Below are 19,803 nucleotides of genomic sequence, written 5' to 3'. Positions count from 1 at the left end.
TACGGAATAAAGAGACCATAAATTATAGACACAAACGTGCAGACAAATACTGAACTGGAAACCACAAAAAGCCACACTGTGCAGACTCCAGAAGCTGGTACAGCGGCTCTTCTCCCCCTGGCAGCTGAGCTCTTCAGACACCAAGTCTCTATCGGTAAGGGGGGAGGCTGGCAGATTGTGATGGCGCCTGTGACCAAGATCATGTCAGTCACAGGCTAGCTATACCTCAGCCAACACCAAAAGATGTCAAGGCTCAGGGACAGGTGAATGTTCCCAGCAGGGCAGAAACCAGAGTTGAATGAGGGTCTCAGTACTGCAAAAGGAGATTCTGTGTAGGGCAGGAGTGAGGTGCATTGGCAGAGCTGTGTGTGAGGGTCTCAGTACTGGAATAGCAGGGGGTGCTGCAGGGCAGGAGTGAGGTGCATTGGCAGAGCTGTGTGTGAGGGTCTCAGTACTGGAATAGCAGGGGGTGCTGCAGGGCAGGAGTGAGGTACATTGGCAGAGCTGTGTGTGAGGGTCTCAGTACTGGAATAGCAGGGGGTGCTGCAGGGCAGGAGTGAGGTGCATTGGCAGAGCTCTGTGTGAGGGTCTCAGTACTGGAATAGCAGGGGGTGCTGCAGGGCAGGAGTGAGGTGCATTGGCAGAGCTGTGTGTGAGGGTCTCAGTACTGGAATAGCAGGAGGTGCTGCAGGGCAGGAGTGGGGTGCATTGGTAGAGCTGTGTGTGAGGGTCTCAGTACTGGAATAGCAGGAGGTGCTGCAGGGCAGGAGTGAGGTGCATTGGCAGAGCTGTGTGTGAGGGTCTCAGTACTGGAATAGCAGGGGGTGCTGCAGGGCAGGAGTGAGGTGCATTGGCAGAGCTGTGTGTGAGGGTCTCAGTACTGGAATAGCAGGAGGTGCTGCAGGGCAGGAGTGAGAGGCATTGACAGAGCTGTGTGCGAGGGTCTCAGGACTGGAATTGCAGGGGGTGCTGCAGGGTAGGAGTGAGGTGCATTGGCAGAGCTGTGTGTGAGGGTCTCAGGACTGGAATAGCAGGAGGTGCTGCAGGGCAGGAGTGAGGTGCATTGGCAGAGCTGTGCGTGAGGGTCTCAGTACTGGAATAGTAGGGGGTGCTGCAGGGCAGGAGTGAGCTGCATTGGTAGAGCTGTGTGTGAGGGTCTCAGTACTGGAATAGCAGGGGTGCTGCAGGGCAGGAGTGAGGTGCATTGGCAGAGCTGTGTGTGAGGGTCTCAGTACTGGAATAGCAGGAGGTGCTGCAGGGCAGGAGTGAGGTGCATTGGCAGAGCTGTGTGTGAGGGTCTCAGTACTGGAATAGCAGGGGGTGCTGCAGGGCAGGAGTGAGGTGCATTGGCAGAGCTGTTTGTGAGGGTCTCAGTACTGGAATAGCAGGAGGTGCTGCAGGGCAGGAGTGGGGTGCATTGGTAGAGCTGTGTGTGAGGGTCTCAGTACTGGAATAGCAGGAGGTGCTGCAGGGCAGGAGTGAGATGCATTGGCAGAGCTGTGTGTGAGGGTCTCAGTACTGGAATATCAGGAGGTGCTGCAGGGCAGGAGTGAGAGGCATTGACAGAGCTGTGTGTGAGGGTCTCAGGACTGGAATAGCAGGAGGTGCTGCAGGGCAGGAGTGAGAGGCATTGACAGAGCTGTGTGTGAGGGTCTCAGTACTGGAATAGCAGGGGGTGCTGCAGGGCAGGAGTGAGGTGCATTGGCAGAGCTGTGTGTGAGGGTCTCAGTACTGGAATAGCAGGAGGTGCTGCAGGACAGGAGTGAGGTGCATTGGCAGAGCTGTGTGTGGGGGTCCCAGTACTGGAATAGCAGGAGGTGCTGCAGGGCAGGAGTGAGGTGCATTGGTAGAGCTGTGTGTGAGGGTCTCAGTACTGGAATAGCAGGAGGTGCTGCAGGGCAGGAGTGAGAGGCATTGACAGAGCTGTGTGTGAGGGTCTCAGGACTGGAATAGCAGGAGGTGCTGCAGGGCAGGAGTGAGAGGCATTGACAGAGCTGTGTGTGAGGGTCTCAGTACTGGAATAGCAGGGGGTGCTGCAGGGCAGGAGTGAGGTGCATTGGCAGAGCTGTGTGTGAGGGTCTCAGTACTGGAATAGCAGGAGGTGCTGCAGGACAGGAGTGAGGTGCATTGGCAGAGCTGTGTGTGGGGGTCTCAGTACTGGAATAGCAGGGGGTGCTGCAGGACAGGAGTGAGGTGCATTGGCAGAGCTGTGTGAGAGGGTCTCAGTACTGGAATAGCAGGGGGTGCTGCAGGGCAGGAGTGAGGTGCATTGGCAGAGCTGTGTGTGAGGGACTCAGTACTGGAATAGCAGGAGGTGCTGCAGGACAGGAGTGAGGTGCATTGGTAGAGCTGTGTGTGAGGGTCTCAGTACTGGAATAGCAGGAGGTGCTGCAGGGCAGGAGTGAGGTGCATTGGTAGAGCTGTGTGTGAGGGTCTCAGTACTGGAATAGCAGGAGGTGCTGCAGGGCAGGAGTGAGGTGCATTGGTAGAGCTGTGTGTGAGGGTCTCAGTACTGGAATAGCAGGGGGTGCTGCAGGGCAGGAGTGAGGTGCATTGGTAGAGCTGTGTGTGAGGGTCTCAGTACTGGAATAGCAGGAGGTGCTGCAGGACAGGAGTGAGGTGCATTGGTAGAGCTGTGTGTGAGGGTCTCAGTACTGGAATAGCAGGAGGTGCTGCAGGGCAGGAGTGAGGTGCATTGGTAGAGCTGTGTGTGTGAGGGTCTCAGTACTGGAATAGCAGGAGGTGCTGCAGGACAGGAGTGAGGTGCATTGGTAGAGCTGTGTGTGAGGGTCTCAGTACTGGAATAGCAGGAGGTGCTGCAGGGCAGGAGTGAGGTGCATTGGTAGAGCTGTGTGTGTGAGGGTCTCAGTACTGGAATAGCAGGAGGTGCTGCAGGACAGGAGTGAGGTGCATTGGTAGAGCTGTGTGTGAGGGTCTCAGTACTGGAATAGCAGGGGGTGCTGCAGGGCAGGAGTGAGGTGCATTGGCAGAGCTGTGGGGGATATCAGTACCAGCATTCTCAGGTTCAGTATTTAATATTTTTGCTCTCAGCAGATGTAGTTTTATAAAAAAGGAAGTTTATGTTCAGGCTGGGTCAGGGAAATGTATATTCATTCTTAATAAAATGGTAACTTCTTTATAAATAATATTGAGTCACTGAAGCAGAGATGGCAGATCACATCCGAGCACCGCCCTGCACCACCACCATCTCCCCTCTGTATCTATAGCAAGGAGCCCTGTGGGGCCGCAGCTCTGAGATCTCACTGAAAAGATGTGAGAGGGTGTTCAGAGGGGAGACGATCTCTCCTTCCTCCCCACCCCAGGGCTCTCTCACACTCAGCACACACCCAGTCACTCCCAGCAGCAAAATCCCTCCCCTTCTACAGCTCTACTGAGGGGATCTCTCTTCCCTCCCCACCCCAGGGCTCTCTCACACCCAGCACACACCCAGTCACTCCCAGCATCAACTCCCTTTCCCATCCCCCTTCCTCCCCCTCTACAGCTCTACTGAGGGGCTCCTGGGCGAGGGATCGGGGAGTTTGGGGGTCTCTTACCTCTGGCGCTGAATCTTCCCAGTGAGAGAATCTCTGAAGTTACAGATGTGCAGCTCCCCCAGGACGTGTCCGGTCTCCCTTCCTCTCCTTCACATCACAGCAATTTGGAAATATTTAAACAGGAATATATTTGTCCATTTAAAGGTATAAATATCAAAGCTTTCTAAAGGGAAGGAGTTCAGTCACCATCTTCCTCTCCTTTTAGAGCATAAGATTAACTTTCCCTGAAACCTGCCTCCTCCTCCTCCTCCTCAGTCTGGGTGAGAGTGAAAGTAACTGAGGGGACCTGTGGGATTGGGCAGACTTTGTACTGCTGTAGCACAGGTGCAGTTTCTGCCTGGAAATCCCTCCCCACCCTGCTAAGGCATCATCTAATTCTTATAATGATTAATGTGGCCTCTGGAGCATGAGGACAAGGGTCAGCGTCTGACGCTCCCAGGGAAAGAGGGCCACAGCGCTGGAGGTGCAGCTCACGTTGCATCTATTACCCTGGCTTGCATGAAAATCTGCCTCCAGTATTCCAGGTCCTCTTTTACAGGCACAGACCGAGTCTAAAAACGTCCCCTTCCACTGCCCCGTGAAGTGGCCTCAGTGAAAAAATATTTTAATTGTTGATCCCATGTTCAGGCACCACCCCCTCCCCTAAAAACCCTCCATGTATGAAAAAATAACCCCCAGGCCTCCAAATATTCAAAATGGCACTGGCCACCTGCATAGGAAATATTAGTCCATTCCTTAAATTCACAGGCTCTAATCCCCTCTCTGTCCCTCTCATGTGTCACTGAGCCCCCTCCTCACATTCACAGGCTCTAATCCCCTCTCTGTCCCTCTCACTCTGTGACTGAGCCCCCTCCTCACATTCACAGGCTCTAATCCCCTCTCATCATTCTGTTACTGAGACCCCTCCTCACATTCACAGGCTCTAATCCCCTCTCTGTCCCTCTCACCCTGTGACTGAGCCCCCTCCTCACATTCACAGGTTCTAATCCCCTCTCTGTCACTCTCATGTGTCACTGAGACCCCTCCTCACATTCACAGGCTCTAATCCCCTCTCTGTCATTCTTACTGTCACTGAGACCCCTCCTCACATTCACAGGCTCTAATCCCCTCTCTGTCACTCTCATGTGTCACTGAGACCCCCTCCTCACATTCACAGGCTCTAATCCCCTCTCTGTCACTGAGACCCCTCCTCACATTCACAGGCTCTAAGCCCCTCTCTGTCACTCTTGTGTCACTGAGACCCCTCCTCACATTCACAGGCTCTAATCACCTCTCTATCATTCTTACTGTCACTGAGACCCCTCCTTACATTCACAGGCTCTAATCCCCTCTCTGTCACTCTCATGTGTCACTGAGACCCCCTCCTCACATTCACAGGCTCTAATCCCCTCTCTGTCACTGAGACCCCTCCTCACATTCACAGGCTCTAAGCCCCTCTCTGTCACTCTTGTGTCACTGAGACCCCTCCTCACATTCACAGGTTCTAATCCCCTCTCTGTCACTCTCATGTGTCACTGAGCCCCCTCCTCACATTCACAGGCTCTAATCCCCTCTCTGTCACTCTCATGTGTCACTGAGACCCCTCCTCACATTCACAGGCTCTAATCCCCTCTCTGTCACTCTCATGTGTCACTGAGACCCCTCCTCACATTCACAGGCTCTAATCCCCTCTCTGTCACTCTCATGTGTCACTGAGACTCCTCCTCACATTCACAGGCTCTAATCCCCTCTCTGTCACTCTCATGTGTCACTGAGACCCCCTCCTCACATTCACAGGCTCTAATCCCCTCTCTGTCACTGAGACCCCTCCTCACATTCACAGGCTCTAAGCCCCTCTCTGTCACTCTTGTGTCACTGAGACCCCTCCTCACATTCACAGGCTCTAATCACCTCTCTATCATTCTTACTGTCACTGAGACCCCTCCTTACATTCACAGGCTCTAATCCCCTCTCTGTCACTCTCATGTGTCACTGAGACCCCCTCCTCACATTCACAGGCTCTAATCCCCTCTCTGTCACTGAGACCCCTCCTCACATTCACAGGCTCTAAGCCCCTCTCTGTCACTCTTGTGTCACTGAGACCCCTCCTCACATTCACAGGCTCTAATCACCTCTCTATCATTCTTACTGTCACTGAGACCCCTCCTTACATTCACAGGCTCTAATCCCCTCTCTGTCACTCTCATGTGTCACTGAGACCCCCTCCTCACATTCACAGGCTCTAATCCCCTCTCTGTCACTGAGACCCCTCCTCACATTCACAGGCTCTAAGCCCCTCTCTGTCACTCTTGTGTCACTGAGACCCCTCCTCACATTCACAGGCTCTAATCACCTCTCTATCATTCTTACTGTCACTGAGACCCCTCCTCACATTCACAGGCTCTAATCCCCTCTCTGTCACTCTCATGTGTCACTGGGACCCCTTCTCCCATTCACAGGCTCTAATCCCCTCTCTGTCACTCTCATGTGTCACTGAGACCCCTCCTCACATTCACAGGCTCTAATCCCACCTCCATCTTTCTGTTTCACCAAGTCTTTGTTCTGGGTTCAGACGCACTCCCTGGCCTTCTCCCTGGGGGTTAATCTCACTGGGGTCTACACTGGAAGTTATCTTAGGGTCCTATCACCTGCATGCACACAGGACCACCTCAGGGGCCTGCCCAATGTAAACACGGAGCCATTCCTGCACACTCTGAGTCCATGCATCACACTTCTACGTCTTTACCATAGAACAGAGAATAAATACAATCTGATATCACAGAAGAGTTAACTGCAGATACTTTATGTGTTTCCAACTTTTATAAACTGTGCACTCTGCAAAAAGATGACCTGAACTTGCAAAACACAATCAAACACTAATAAAAGTACAATAAAAATATGATAAACTTCATTAACTAGAGGAAGCCATTTACCCTAATCAGGAAAGAGAATACCTAATAGATAGATAGATATGTATAGGTATTCTCTTTCCTGATCAGGGTATATGGCTTCCTGTAGATATATATATATATATATATACATATATATAAGAAAAGAACACTCCAAGAGGAGTGGGGCAAAAGCACTTATGAGATTGAGCGGATACAAGTTACAATGTAGTTTTAACCTATAATTCGGTATTAAAGTCTATTCGCATGTACAAGTGTGAACAAAAACAAAGCACTTAAACCTGACACAAGATTATTCTGATAATATGTGCAGCCAGAACTGGTGGCTCCTTACAGTCATGAAATGATTCTCTGAAACAGCATCTGGAAGTAAAATAAGGCTGCAGCTTTATTAGTCATTCAGACACCAGAGCCAACGTCAACACAAATACCCACCCTAAGGAATCATCCGCCTGATCCCAGCAAGATGATCCCTTCGCAGGCCACCAAACCTGCAATATCCAGCAGTATCCCCCCACTAACAGGGACCCCCACCACAGCCCCAACCACGAGCCTGAACCCCGTCACATGCAACTAATGCCTGAGTCACGAAAGCAGATTCCCAGCTCTAAACCCTGCCCCACAAGAATCAGGGCTCTGGTAACTCCGCCATAGGGAGGGGGGTCAGGTGGAGAATCCACACAGCCCCCTCACCCCCCACAATAAAGATAAATGAGGTGAAAAGCAGACTCCAAGGCCTCCTGAATAGAACTGAGGAGTAGATCATTACCTACATTAGAAAGGTGCCTTAAAGACCGGGACAGGCCCCCCAAGACCAAATGCATGTAATGTGAACCCCCCCATGCATGACCAACCAGGACCTTATCTGTGTTCAATTTGACTCTACTACGACCCCAAATCAATGCAGACAGGCCTAAGAGCAATGTCTGACCAAATTAAGGGGCCGATGCAATAATCTTCGCTTTCTTAACGCACGCATGGCGCCTACAAGGGGGGGGCACCATGCAATATGTAAATTAGGTGGTCACGCTGGGGTCGCTTGCCGGGCTGCCGGTTATGAAGTCTGACGCCGGTAAACTCAGCCTGGGTTTGCATAACCTGCCTGTCTGCCAGTCTGTGCAACAGACCATGCTATATAAGCAAAAACAAACAAACACAAAAGCAAAAACTGCTCAACATCGCATAGAAATGGAGGAAACAGAGGCGGATTGGGGGAAAATATCAGCCCGGGGGATTTTTTCAAACCCAGCCCTCGGGGTATCTTATTCCCTCTCTCTGCAGCACCTGCATCAACAGGCCAAGTCCTCTCTGAACCCTGCAGAATTAAGCCAAATATCTCCAAAGTGAATGTCACATTTTCCCTAAATAACTAAGAAATAGAGCCTATTCCGACCAGCAGTGAGTAAAGGAGGCTGTAGGACCCCCCATTCCACCCATGCAAATTGGTTGGGGCCACCCCACAAGTCTGCTTAGCAGAAGACCTCACCCTAGTCGCACCCTCACCAAATACAAAATGAATAAATACTAAAGTATAACTAGAAACACGCAGACAAAATCTGAACTTGAAACCGAAACATGCCAGACTGTGTGGAATGGAGAAACATATTCCTCACTAAACATCAAGAAATATAAAGCATCCTAATAGTAAAACCAAACTCATAGAAAGAATAAATATTTCATAATAACTGATGAAAAGAACATCTAATGATTACAAACATATAACTGCTTGGGAAATTGAAAAAACAAACATCGATAAACTATTTCAAAATAGACCCAGCAAATACCACCCAATAATTAAAATTAAAGCTAAAATAAATCCCCTGCTCTCCGTATCTAGGAACTTTAGATTCCAGTCCCCCTGAGATGGTCATGGATCAGTAAGGGGTGGGAGATATGCACAGACTTTCTTCTCCATCATTCATTCATTCTCACACCTATGCTCACCAGAGCACATGTTTTCTCACAGACATGTTCACTGTGTCACACACTCATGCTCAATTACTCTTTTATACTCACACACAGGCCCACTGGCTCAAACATGTACTCATTGGCTCACTCGTTCTCTCTCGCTCTCAAACCTGCTCTAATAACCATAACAGGCCCGACTGTATTATGCAGTGCAACAATGGAAAAACAATTACAACTCACACAACTCATCAAGCAATAAAATCAAGAGATATAAGACATCATTCATAATATTAAAAGAAGAGAATGAATATCTCAACAGCCGACAAACATAGGGGACCCAATATTCAAAGCGCGCTCAGCGCTACTTAGCCGGATAAGTAGGACTTGTGTGGTTAAGTAGCGGCTGCTGAACATTAATGGCTGCTTAGCCACCTAAATCCCTTATATGTCTAAAAATTTAGCTGCATAAGTTGGGGGGCGGAGTGACTTATCTGCATAACTTATGCAACTAAGTAGCAATATTCTGTCTTAGCCACATAAAAGTTTACCAGCTGCGTTAGATGGTTATAACCGATACAGCTAAGCACAAATATATATGCGTATGGTCAGCGACACAGCCGTGCCACTGAATACACCGTGTAATTTAGCAGGATAAGCTATTTCCAGCCAAGTCACTTAAAATAAGCATCTTTCAATACTGGGCCGCTAAGGATTTAAAAAGTCTCATAAATTTGTTCTAATATTTCCCCAAACACAAAAATAAATTTCAAATCAGCAGACACATGAAACACCCCCCCAAAATTTAAAATAAAAAAACATTAGATAATTAAATATCCAGCTCTCCGTACCATTAAATAAACACCCAGCATCTTCTGATCTCCCAGAGATTGTCGTGGCTTTGGGTGAAGGCGGCCACACAATCTTTATCCTCTCTCATGTACACATGCAAGTTCTCTCTTTCTCACACATACACAAACCTCTCAGGCGTCGTCCTCTCTTCTGGGCCTTGGCTCAGCCCGCGCTGCTCATTTACTGCCGGAGGGGGAGGAAGCAGCCCTACAACCACCAGATGCCTCCTGTTGCCGAGCCCGTAGGCCTTTCTTTGAGCTGCGTCAGCTTGGGCATCGTCGCGGCCCCGCCGAGACTTCCTTCCGGCCTCGTCGGGTTCTGCGGCCATCCCTCATCAGGAGGAGAGATAACCACGTGACCAGTGCCACCGGCCCAATCTGCCCTGGGAGGAAAACAATTTTGGAACATCAGGATTCAGTGGCAAGCGCACACCGCGGGAGGAGCGTGTGGAATGGAAAGGGATCAGAGAGGTGAAGATTTTCTCTGCAGCAGGATGAGCAGAGCTCCAAAGAATGAATCCGACACATGGAGAGGCTTGAGATTTGCCAAGAAGGCAGGCACATCACATTTTATAAAAATCAGAGGAAGAGAGCGTGTGTGTGAGTGACAGAGAGAGTGCATGTTTGTGAGAGAGAGAGGACGTGTGTGAGTAAGCATGTGGTTTAGAGAATGAATGTGTGTTACAGATTGTGCATTTATGATAGAGAGAGAGAGAGAGATAGGATGTGTGTGAGTAAGCATGTGGTTTAGAGAATGAATGTGTGTTACAGATTGTGCATATATATGAGAGAGAGAGAGAGAGAGGGTGTGTGTGAGTAAGCATGTGGTTTAGAGAATGAATGTGTGTTACAGATTGTGCATATATATGAGAGAGAGAGAGAGAGAGGGTGTGTGTGAGTAAGCATGTGGTTTAGAGAATGAATGTGTGTTACAGATTGTGCATATATATGAGAGAGAGAGAGAGAGAGGGTGTGTGTGAGTAAGCATGTGGTTTAGAGAATGAATGTGTGTTACAGATTGTGCATATATGATAGAGAGAGAGAGAGAGATAGGATGTGTGTGAGTAAGCATGTGGTTTAGAGAATGAATGTGTGTTACAGATTGTGCATATATATGAGAGAGAGAGAGAGAGAGAGGGTGTGTGTGAGTAAGCATGTGGTTTAGAGAATGAATGTGTGTTACAGATTGTGCATATATGAGAGAGAGAGAAGAGGAAGTCTGTATATGCCTCTCACCCTCCTCCATCCAATCATGGGTTGGAAGGATGTCAGGTTTTTTTAAATGTGTTGATAAAGAACTTTCTACAATAGCATTACAAATGCAATTAAAGAAAAGTAAGCACAATTCAAAAATATAAAAAATACACAGGAATACATAAAACAAAAAAGAAAGGATTATTCTGAAGGGGAGGGGGGTGTAGTTGGCTTAGCAATAAAAAGAAACTGTAAAACACAGACAATCAATACTTACCCAAGAACACAAATCTATATTTAAAGTTTAATACTCTGGTGGGAACTAAGTTTTCTTTGTTTTGTTTTTTTTTAACAGGCCGGGAAGACTGAATGAATTGAAGGTGGAGGAAAGCACAGTAAATGTTCCCACAGGGCAGAAAAAAAGCTAGCACCAGGGACAGCTCAAGGCAATCTGCTGCCTGAGGCAAGGGATAACAGGGCACCCCCTGCCCCAAAAGCACAAGAGGTCAAATTGAGAGAGTGATGGGAGGCAGAGGCCCTTCCGGTGATTTCAAATGCCACTGAAAGGGGAAAGCAAAGGTCAGAATCCCCAAAGAAGTGGCAGAAAGTGCATCACTGATAATATTACCTGGAAGCTGGCAACCCTACTACACTCCCAGAAACACAACAAGCTGCCTCCTGGAGAAGTGGGAATTGATGAATGGTGGTGGGGGGCTGTGTGTGGCACACTCTCTCCAGATTGCACCAGGCACACTTTACACACTAACATGCACAATGCACAATGAAAACAACTTTTCATGTACAATCCCTTATTATAAATGCACAGATGTTAATAGCATTCAGAGGTAAAAATATCACAGCAGCAGGTATATTACTTTTACATGCACTGCACTGATGCCAACAAGAAAACCCTGCAAAAAAGACATTGGGTATTAGGCCTATTGTAAAGTACATTTGATGTGGCCTCGGCCCTCAGAAAGCCCTGAGTAAACTGAATAACAATGATCATGAGGTAAACCTATTATGATGAATGTTTATATTGTAATCTGCTTAGTACAAAATGTTTGCTATAAGCAGCCTAGAAATATTTTAAATAAACCTCTCCTAATAGAACAGCACTAAATGCACGGGGGAAGGCTGCTCTCGGGTGAACAAAACCAAGAGCACAGACCATTTACTAATTTCAGAGAGGCCCGAGATCCAGCGGGAGCTGCCGAGAGGAAGGACCCCAGTGTAATTTAAAGGGAAGACTCGCAGAGTGGCCAATCAGGGAGGAGTCACATGATGTAAACCCACCAATACTGACAAAGAGGGGGGGAACCTATGAACGGGAATCTGAAGACCGTGACATGGTTAAAACGGACGTGAAAGAGAACCTAAGGACAATTGGATGCTTAAGGACGTGAAAGGAATATAAGGACATGAGCTGCCCCTGCCGACCTGAAAGAGAACTTAAAGCTAGGAGATAGGAGGAAACGGACCTGAAAGAGAACTGATGAAGAAAATGTAAATGGGCGCGTGAGCCAAAAAGAGGACTTAGGGATTAAAAAAGACGCGTTTAAAACTGGTAATTTTTCACCGGTTTATGGCATTCACACGTTTTTGCCGTCTGCTTTTGGGACGTATTCTATATCCTTTTTATGAATATTTAGCTTTCTTACCCCGCGATCTCTAAAGCGCACTGCTTTTAACTAATGTAGCGCATGGGGCGCGTCTTTCCGAAGTCCTAAAGCTCACTCTCCCCCTTTAAGTTTTCTTAATCGGACATTTTTCAGGTCTCGTTTTCAAATAGCTCATTATGCTTTAGTTCTCTTTCAGGTCCACCAAGCCTCGGATTTAAATTCTATTTTATGTCTGGGTTAAACAGTTCATTATCCTTGCGATCTCTTTCAGGTCCATCTTTACCCCATAATCAGCTCCTTTAGTTCTCTTTCAGGTCCGCTTTCATGCATTTCATATCTTTAAGTTTCCTATCAGGTCGCTTTTTGCTCCCCATCATAGGTTTTCTGTCTCTGTCAGTATTGGCGGATTTATTTCACGTGACTCCTCCATGATTGGCCACTTTCTTTTGGTGGCTTCCTCTGCCTCTATTCCCTTTAAATGACAGTGGCCTCCCTGCTCGCAGCAGCTTTTCGGTCGATCTTGGGCTTCTTTGAAATTACTAAGTGGCTGTGTGGTCTTGGTTTTTATTCACGCCAGTGCAGCCTTCCACGGTGCATCTTTTCCTACCGATTAATTACAGAATTACACAATTTTGAGCTGTAACTCCTCAAACGTTGTTTGCGCCTGTACCAATGGTTTCTGTTATGCACAATATGCAATACACGCTTTTTTATGTAACGTTTTATGCATTTCCCTTATATGCTTGCCAGAAATCTGTGTTCTCTGTGCTTCTTGCTTTTATTGTTTTCTCCCACCATTGGGAAACTCAGAATGCGTTTGCTGCCGGACCACAAGAAGACGCTAAATGGTGCACAAAGGACAGATCTGCTGGGAAACACAGAGCTGCAATCTCCAAAATACCACGAGATGGCGCTAAATGGTCCAGAAAGGACAGATCTGCTGGGAAACACAGAGCTGCAATCTACAAAATACCACGAGATGGCGCTAATGGTGCATAAAGGACAGATCTGCCGGGAAACACAGAGCTCATCTCACAGACAAAGTAAGTGACTGTGGAAGCAGCCAATGAGACTGGAAAAAAAAAAGGCGCAAGAACTGCAGCTTTCCAAAGGAATCTTGTACCTACCGGAAGAGACACAGCTCAAAATAGTGCGAGTCTGTAATGAATCCGTAGGAAGGCTGCTCTCGGGGGAATAAAACCAAGAACACAGACCATTTAGTAATTTCAGAGAGGCCCAAGATCCAGCGGGAGCTGCCGAGAGGAAGGACCCCAGTGTAATTTAAAGGGAAGACTAGCGGAGTGGCCAATCAGGGAGGAGTCACATGATGTAAAACTACCAATACTGACAAAGAGGGGGGGGGGGAAATCTATGAACGGGAATCTGAAGACCATGACATGGATAGACGGACCTGGAAGAGAACTTAAGGACAATTGGATGCTTAAGGACGTGAAAGAAATATAAGGACATGAGCTGCCCCAGCCGACCTGAAAGAGAACTTAAAGCTAGGAGATAGGAGAAACGGACCTGAAAGAGAACTTAAAGCTAGGAGATAGGAGAAAACGGACCTGAAAGAGAACTTAAGGACAATTAGCGACTTAAGACGAACATGAAATAGAATATAAGGATAGGAGCTGTCTAAAGCGGACCTGAAAGAGAACTTAAGCCTAGGAGATATTACAAAACAGACCTGAAAGAAATCTGATGAAGAAAACGTAAATGGGCGCGTGAGCCAAAAAGAGGATTTAAGGATTCAAAAAGACGCTTAAAGCAATGTGCATTAGAGATCGTCCATCTAACTATGTAATCGCGGGCTAGGAAACTAAACATTCATAAAACGGATATAGAATACGTCCCAAAAGCAGACGGCAAAAACGTGTGAAAGCGATAAACCGGTGTCCAATGGCTTCGGAAACTTGATATAGAGTAGAAAAATTATAAATAGGCAACCGGCGCAACAGAGAGGTTTATGGCACTCACACGTTTTTGCCGTCTGCTTTTGGGACGTATTCTATATCCTTTTCATGAATATTTGGCTTTCTTACCCCGCGATCTCTAAAGCGCACTGCTTTTAACTAATGTAGCGCATGGGGCGCGTCTTTCCGAATTCCTAAAGCTCACTCTCCCCCTTTACGTTTTCTTAATCGGACCTTTTTCAGGTCTCGTTTTCAAATATCTCATTATGCTTTAGTTCTCTTTCAGGTACACCAAGCCTCGGATTTAAATTCTATTTTATGTCTGTGTTAAACAGTTCATTATCCTTGCGATCACTTTCAGGTCCATCTTTACCCCATAATCAGATCCTTGAGTTCTCTTTCAGGTCCGCTTTCATGCATTTCATATCTTTAAGTTTCCTATCAGGTCGCTTGGCTCCCCCCTCATAGGTTTTCTGTCTCTGTCAGGATTGGCGGATTTATTTCACGTGACTCCTCCATGATTGGCCATTTTCTTTTGGTGGCTTCCTCTGCCTCTATTCCCTTTAAATGACAGTGGCCTCCCTGCTCGCAGCAGCTTTTCGGTCGATCTTGAGCTTCTTTGAAATTACTAAGTGGCTGTGTGGTCTTGGTTTTTATTCACGCCAGTGCAGCTTTCCACAGTGCATCTTTTCCTACGGATTAAGTACAGAATTACACAATTTTGAGTTGTATCTCTTCAGACGTTGTTTGCACCTGTACCCAATTGTTTCTGTTATGCACTATATGCAATACACGCTTTTTTATGTAAAGTTTTATGCATTTCCCTTATATGCTTGCCAGAAATCTGTGTTCTCTGTGCTTCTTGCTTTTATTGTTTTCTCCCACCATTGGGAAACTCAGAATGCGTTTTGCTGCAGGACCACAAGACGGCGCTAAATGGTGCAGAAAGGACAGATCTGCGGGGAAACACAGAGCTGCAATCTCCAAAATACCACGAGATGGCGCTAAATGGTCAGGAAAGGACAGATCTGCCGGGAAACACAGAGCTGCAATCTCCAAAATACCACGAGATGGCGCTAAATGGTGCAGAAAGGACAGATCTGCTGGGAAACACAGAGCTGCAATCTACAAAATACCACGAGATGGCGCCACTCTATATGAGATTGAAACTTCCCTCCAGCGCTTGCCCGCCCCGCCTCCTCGCCCCCTGCCGTCCAATCGCAGCAGCAGAAAAGGGCGGGACTGCAGAAAAGGGCGGGGCTGCAGCAGGGCTCTCCTGTGATAGGCTCCCACCCTGCCTGTCTCGCCCTCCCAACCATGGCAGAGCTGTAGCTTCGGGTCGGTGACCGAGAGCTCGGCCGTGCGCTCCGAGAGCGGGCAGCGTCCGCCCTGCCGGGAAAAGCCGCTTAGCACGGAAGGCGCAATGGGGGCTAAAACTGGCGCTGGTTTAAAACCAAAGCCGGGTTTATCGGCGTCGGGTTTCGGGACCGGAGTACGGCGGTCACGAAAACCCCGTCTGGGTTTGTGTTAGCAAAGATGCGCTAAGGGTCCTAGCGCATCCTAGCTAACGCGACCCCTAATTTAAATATTGCGTCTGCCCAGAATCAGATTTGCTATATTTTAGACCTTATAACAGGTAACTGAATATTTACTCAAGATTAAAAGCAGCAAAATCTGCTAAATTATCTTTGGATTTCCCCTCACCCAATGCCAATAGTACATTAATAGCACTGAATGAGATCCTGTTATTATAAGAGGGGTTACTCATCTCACCCAATGCCAATAGTATATTAATGGCACTGAATGAGATCTTGTTATTATAAGAGGGGTTACTCATCTCACCCAATGCCAATAGTATATTAATGGGACTGAATGAGATCCTGTTATTATAAGAGGGGTTACTCATCTCACCCAATGCCAATAGTATATTAATGGGACTGAATGAGATCCTGTTATTATAAGAGGGGTTACTCATCTCACCCAATGCCAATAGTATATTAATGGCACTGAATGAGATCCTGTTATTATAAGAGGGGTTACTCATCTCACCCAATGCCAATAGTATATTAATGGGACTGAATGAGATCCTGTTATTATAAGAGGGGTTACTCATCTCACCCAATGCCAATAGTATACTAATGGCACTGAATGAGATCCTGTTATCATTATAAGAGGGGTTACTCATCTCACCCAATGCCAATAGTATATTAATGGGACTGAATGAGATCCTGTTATCATTATAAGAGGGGTTACTCATCTCACCCAATGCCAATAGTATATTAATGGCACTGAATGAGATCCTGTTATTATAAGAGGGGTTAATCATCTCACCCAATGCCAATAGTATATTAATGGGACTGAATGAGATCCTGTTATTATAAGAAGGGTTACTCATCTCACCCAATGCCAATAGTATATTAATGGCACTGAATGAGATCCTGTTATTATAAGAGGGGTTACTCATCTCACCCAATGCCAATAGTATATTAATGGGGCTGAATGAGATCCTGTTATCATTATAAGAGGGGTTACTCATCTCACCCAATGCCAATAGTATATTAATGGCACTGAATGAGATCCTGTTATTATAAGAGGGGTTACTCATCTCACCCAATGCCAATAGTATATTAATGGCACTGAATGAGATCCTGTTATTATAAGAGGGGTTACTCATCTCACCCAATGCCAATAGTACATTAATGGCACTGAATGAGATCCTGTTATTATAAGAGGGGTTACTCATCTCACCCAATGCCAATAGTATATTAATGGCACTGAATGAGATCCTGTTATCATTATAAGAGGGGTTACTCATCTCACCCAATGCCAATAGTATATTAATGGCACTGAATGAGATCCTCTTATTATAAGAGGGGTTACTCATCTCACCCAATGCCAATAGTATATTAATGGCACTGAATGAGATCCTGTTATTATAAGAGGGGTTACTCATCTCACCCAATGCCAATAGTATATTAATGGCACTGAATGAGATCCTGTTATTATAAGAGGGGTTACTCATCTCACCCAATGCCAATAGTATATTAATGGGACTGAATGAGATTCTGTTATTATAAGAGGGGTTACTCATCTCACCTAATGCCAATAGTATATTAATGGGACTGAATGAGATTCTGTTATTATAAGAGGGGTTACTCATCTCACCCAATGCCAATAGTATATTAATGGCACTGAATGAGATCCTGTTATTATAAGAGGGGTTACTCATCTCACCCAATGCCAATAGTATATTAATGGCACTGAATGAGATCCTGTTATAAGAGGGGTTACTCATCTCACCCAATGCCAATAGTATATTAATGGCACTGAATGAGATCCTGTTATTATAAGAGGGGTTACTCATCTCACCCAATGCCAATAGTATATTAATGGGACTGAATGAGATTCTGTTATTATAAGAGGGGTTACTCTTCTCACCCAATGCCAATAGTATATTAATGGGACTGAATGAGATTCTGTTATTATAAGAGGGGTTACTCATCTCACCCAATGCCAATAGTATATTAATGGGACTGAATGAGATCCTGTTATTATAAGAGGGGTTACTCATCTCACCCAATGCCAATAGTATATTAATAGCACTGAATGAGATCCTGTTATTATAAGAGGGGTTACTCATCTCACCCAATGCCAATAGTATATTAATGGGACTGAATGAGATCCTGTTATCATTATAAGAGGGGTTACTCATCTCACCCAATGCCAATAGTATATTAATGGGACTGAATGAGATCCTGTTATTATAAGAGGGGTTACTCATCTCACCCAATGCCAATAGTATATTAATGGGACTGAATGAGATCCTGTTATCATTATAAGAGGGGTTACTCATCTCACCCAATGCCAATAGTATATTAATGGGACTGAATGAGATCCTGTTATTATAAGAGGGGTTACTCATCTCACCCAATGCCAATAGTATATTAATGGGACTGAATGAGATCCTGTTATCATTATAAGAGGGGTCAGTCATCTCACCCAATGCCAATAGTATATTAATGGCACTGAATGAGATCCTGTTATCATTATAAGAGCACTGTTACTCATCTCACCCAATGCCAATAGTATATTAATGGCACTGAATGAGATCCTGTTATCATTATAAGAGGGGTTACTCATCTCACCCAATGCCAATAGTATATTAATGGGACTGAATGAGATCCTGTTATCATTATAAGAGGGGTTACTCATCTCACCCAATGCCAATAGTATATTAATGGCACTGAATGAGATCCTGTTATCATTATAAGAGCACTGTTACTCATCTCACCCAATGCCAATAGTATATTAATGGGACTGAATGAGATCCTGTTATTATAAGAGGGGTTACTCATCTCACCCAATGCCAATAGTATATTAATGGCACTGAATGAGATCCTGTTATTATAAGAGGGGTTACTCATCTCACCCAATGCCAATAGTATATTAATGGGACTGAATGAGATCCTGTTATCATTATAAGAGGGGTTACTCATCTCACCCAATGCCAATAGTATATTAATGGGACTGAATGAGATCCTGTTATCATTATAAGAGGGGTTACTCATCTCACCCAATGCCAATAGTATATTAATGGCACTGAATGAGATCCTGTTATCATTATAAGAGGGGTTACTCATCTCTCCCAATGCCAATAGTATATTAATGGCACTGAATGAGATCCTGTTATCATTATAAGAGCACTGTTACTCATCTCACCCAATGCCAATAGTATATTAATGGGACTGAATGAGATCCTGTTATCATTATAAGAGGGGTTACTCATCTCACCCAATGCCAATAGTATATTAATGGCACTGAATGAGATCCTGTTATCATTATAAGAGGGGTTACTCACCTCACCCAATGCCAATAGTATATTAATGGGACTGAATGAGATCCTGTTATCATTATAAGAGCACTGTTACTCATCTCACCCAATGCCAATAGTATATTAATGGGACTGAATGAGATCCTGTTATCATTATAAGAGGGGTTACTCACCTCACCCAATGCCAATAGTATATTAATGGGACTGAATGAGATCCTGTTATTATAAGAGCACTGTTACTCATCTCACCCAATGCCAATAGTATATTAATGGGCCTGAATGAGATCCTGTTATTATAAGAGGGGTTACTCATCTCACCCAATGCCAATAGTATATTAATGGGACTGAATGAGATCCTGTTATTATAAGAGGGGTTACTCATCTCACCCAATGCCAATAGTATATTAATGGCACTGAATGAGATCCTGTTATTATAAGAGGGGTTACTCATCTCACCCAATGCCAATAGTATATTAATGGGACTGAATGAGATCCTGTTATCATTATAAGAGGGGTTACTCACCTCACCCAATGCCAATAGTATATTAATGGGACTGAATGAGATCCTGTTATTATAAGAGCACTGTTACTCATCTCACCCAATGCCAATAGTATATTAATGGGCCTGAATGAGATCCTGTTATTATAAGAGGGGTTACTCACCTCACCCAATGCCAATAGTATATTAATGGGACTGAATGAGATCCTGTTATTATAAGAGGGGTTACTCATCTCACCCAATGCCAATAGTATATTAATGGCACTGAATGAGATCCTGTTATTATAAGAGGGGTTACTCATCTCACCCAATGCCAATAGTATATTAATGGGACTGAATGAGATCCTGTTATCATTATAAGAGGGGTTACTCATCTCACCCAATGCCAATAGTATATTAATGGGACTGAATGAGATCCTGTTATCATTATAAGAGGGGTTACTCATCTCACCCAATGCCAATAGTATATTAATGGCACTGAATGAGATCCTGTTATCATTATAAGAGGGGTTACTCATCTCTCCCAATGCCAATAGTATATTA

The 19,803-nt window shown here is 45.7% G+C and overlaps 1 protein-coding gene across 4 annotated transcripts in view; it reads right to left on the bottom strand.

Annotated features, from left to right (window-relative positions):
• LOC115081943 (butyrophilin subfamily 1 member A1-like) overlaps window positions 1-3,836 on the bottom strand; it is a 46,342-nt gene extending 42,506 nt beyond the window's left edge. For 2 of the 4 annotated variants that reach the window (XM_029586188.1, XM_029586189.1), the window contains exon 1: window positions 3,555-3,836. The gene's annotated coding sequence lies outside the window, so the exon portion shown is untranslated. The remainder of the gene's footprint in view (window positions 1-3,554) is intronic. The other 2 variants (XM_029586186.1, XM_029586187.1) reach the window with 1 other exon arrangement.
• Between the last annotated feature and the right edge of the window lie 15,967 nt (window positions 3,837-19,803).

The sequence above is a fragment of the Rhinatrema bivittatum genome, unplaced genomic scaffold (assembly GCF_901001135.1).
Source record: "Rhinatrema bivittatum unplaced genomic scaffold, aRhiBiv1.1, whole genome shotgun sequence".
Lineage (NCBI taxonomy): Eukaryota > Metazoa > Chordata > Amphibia > Gymnophiona > Rhinatrematidae > Rhinatrema > Rhinatrema bivittatum.
This window is presented reverse-complemented; position numbering and strand designations above follow the sequence as displayed.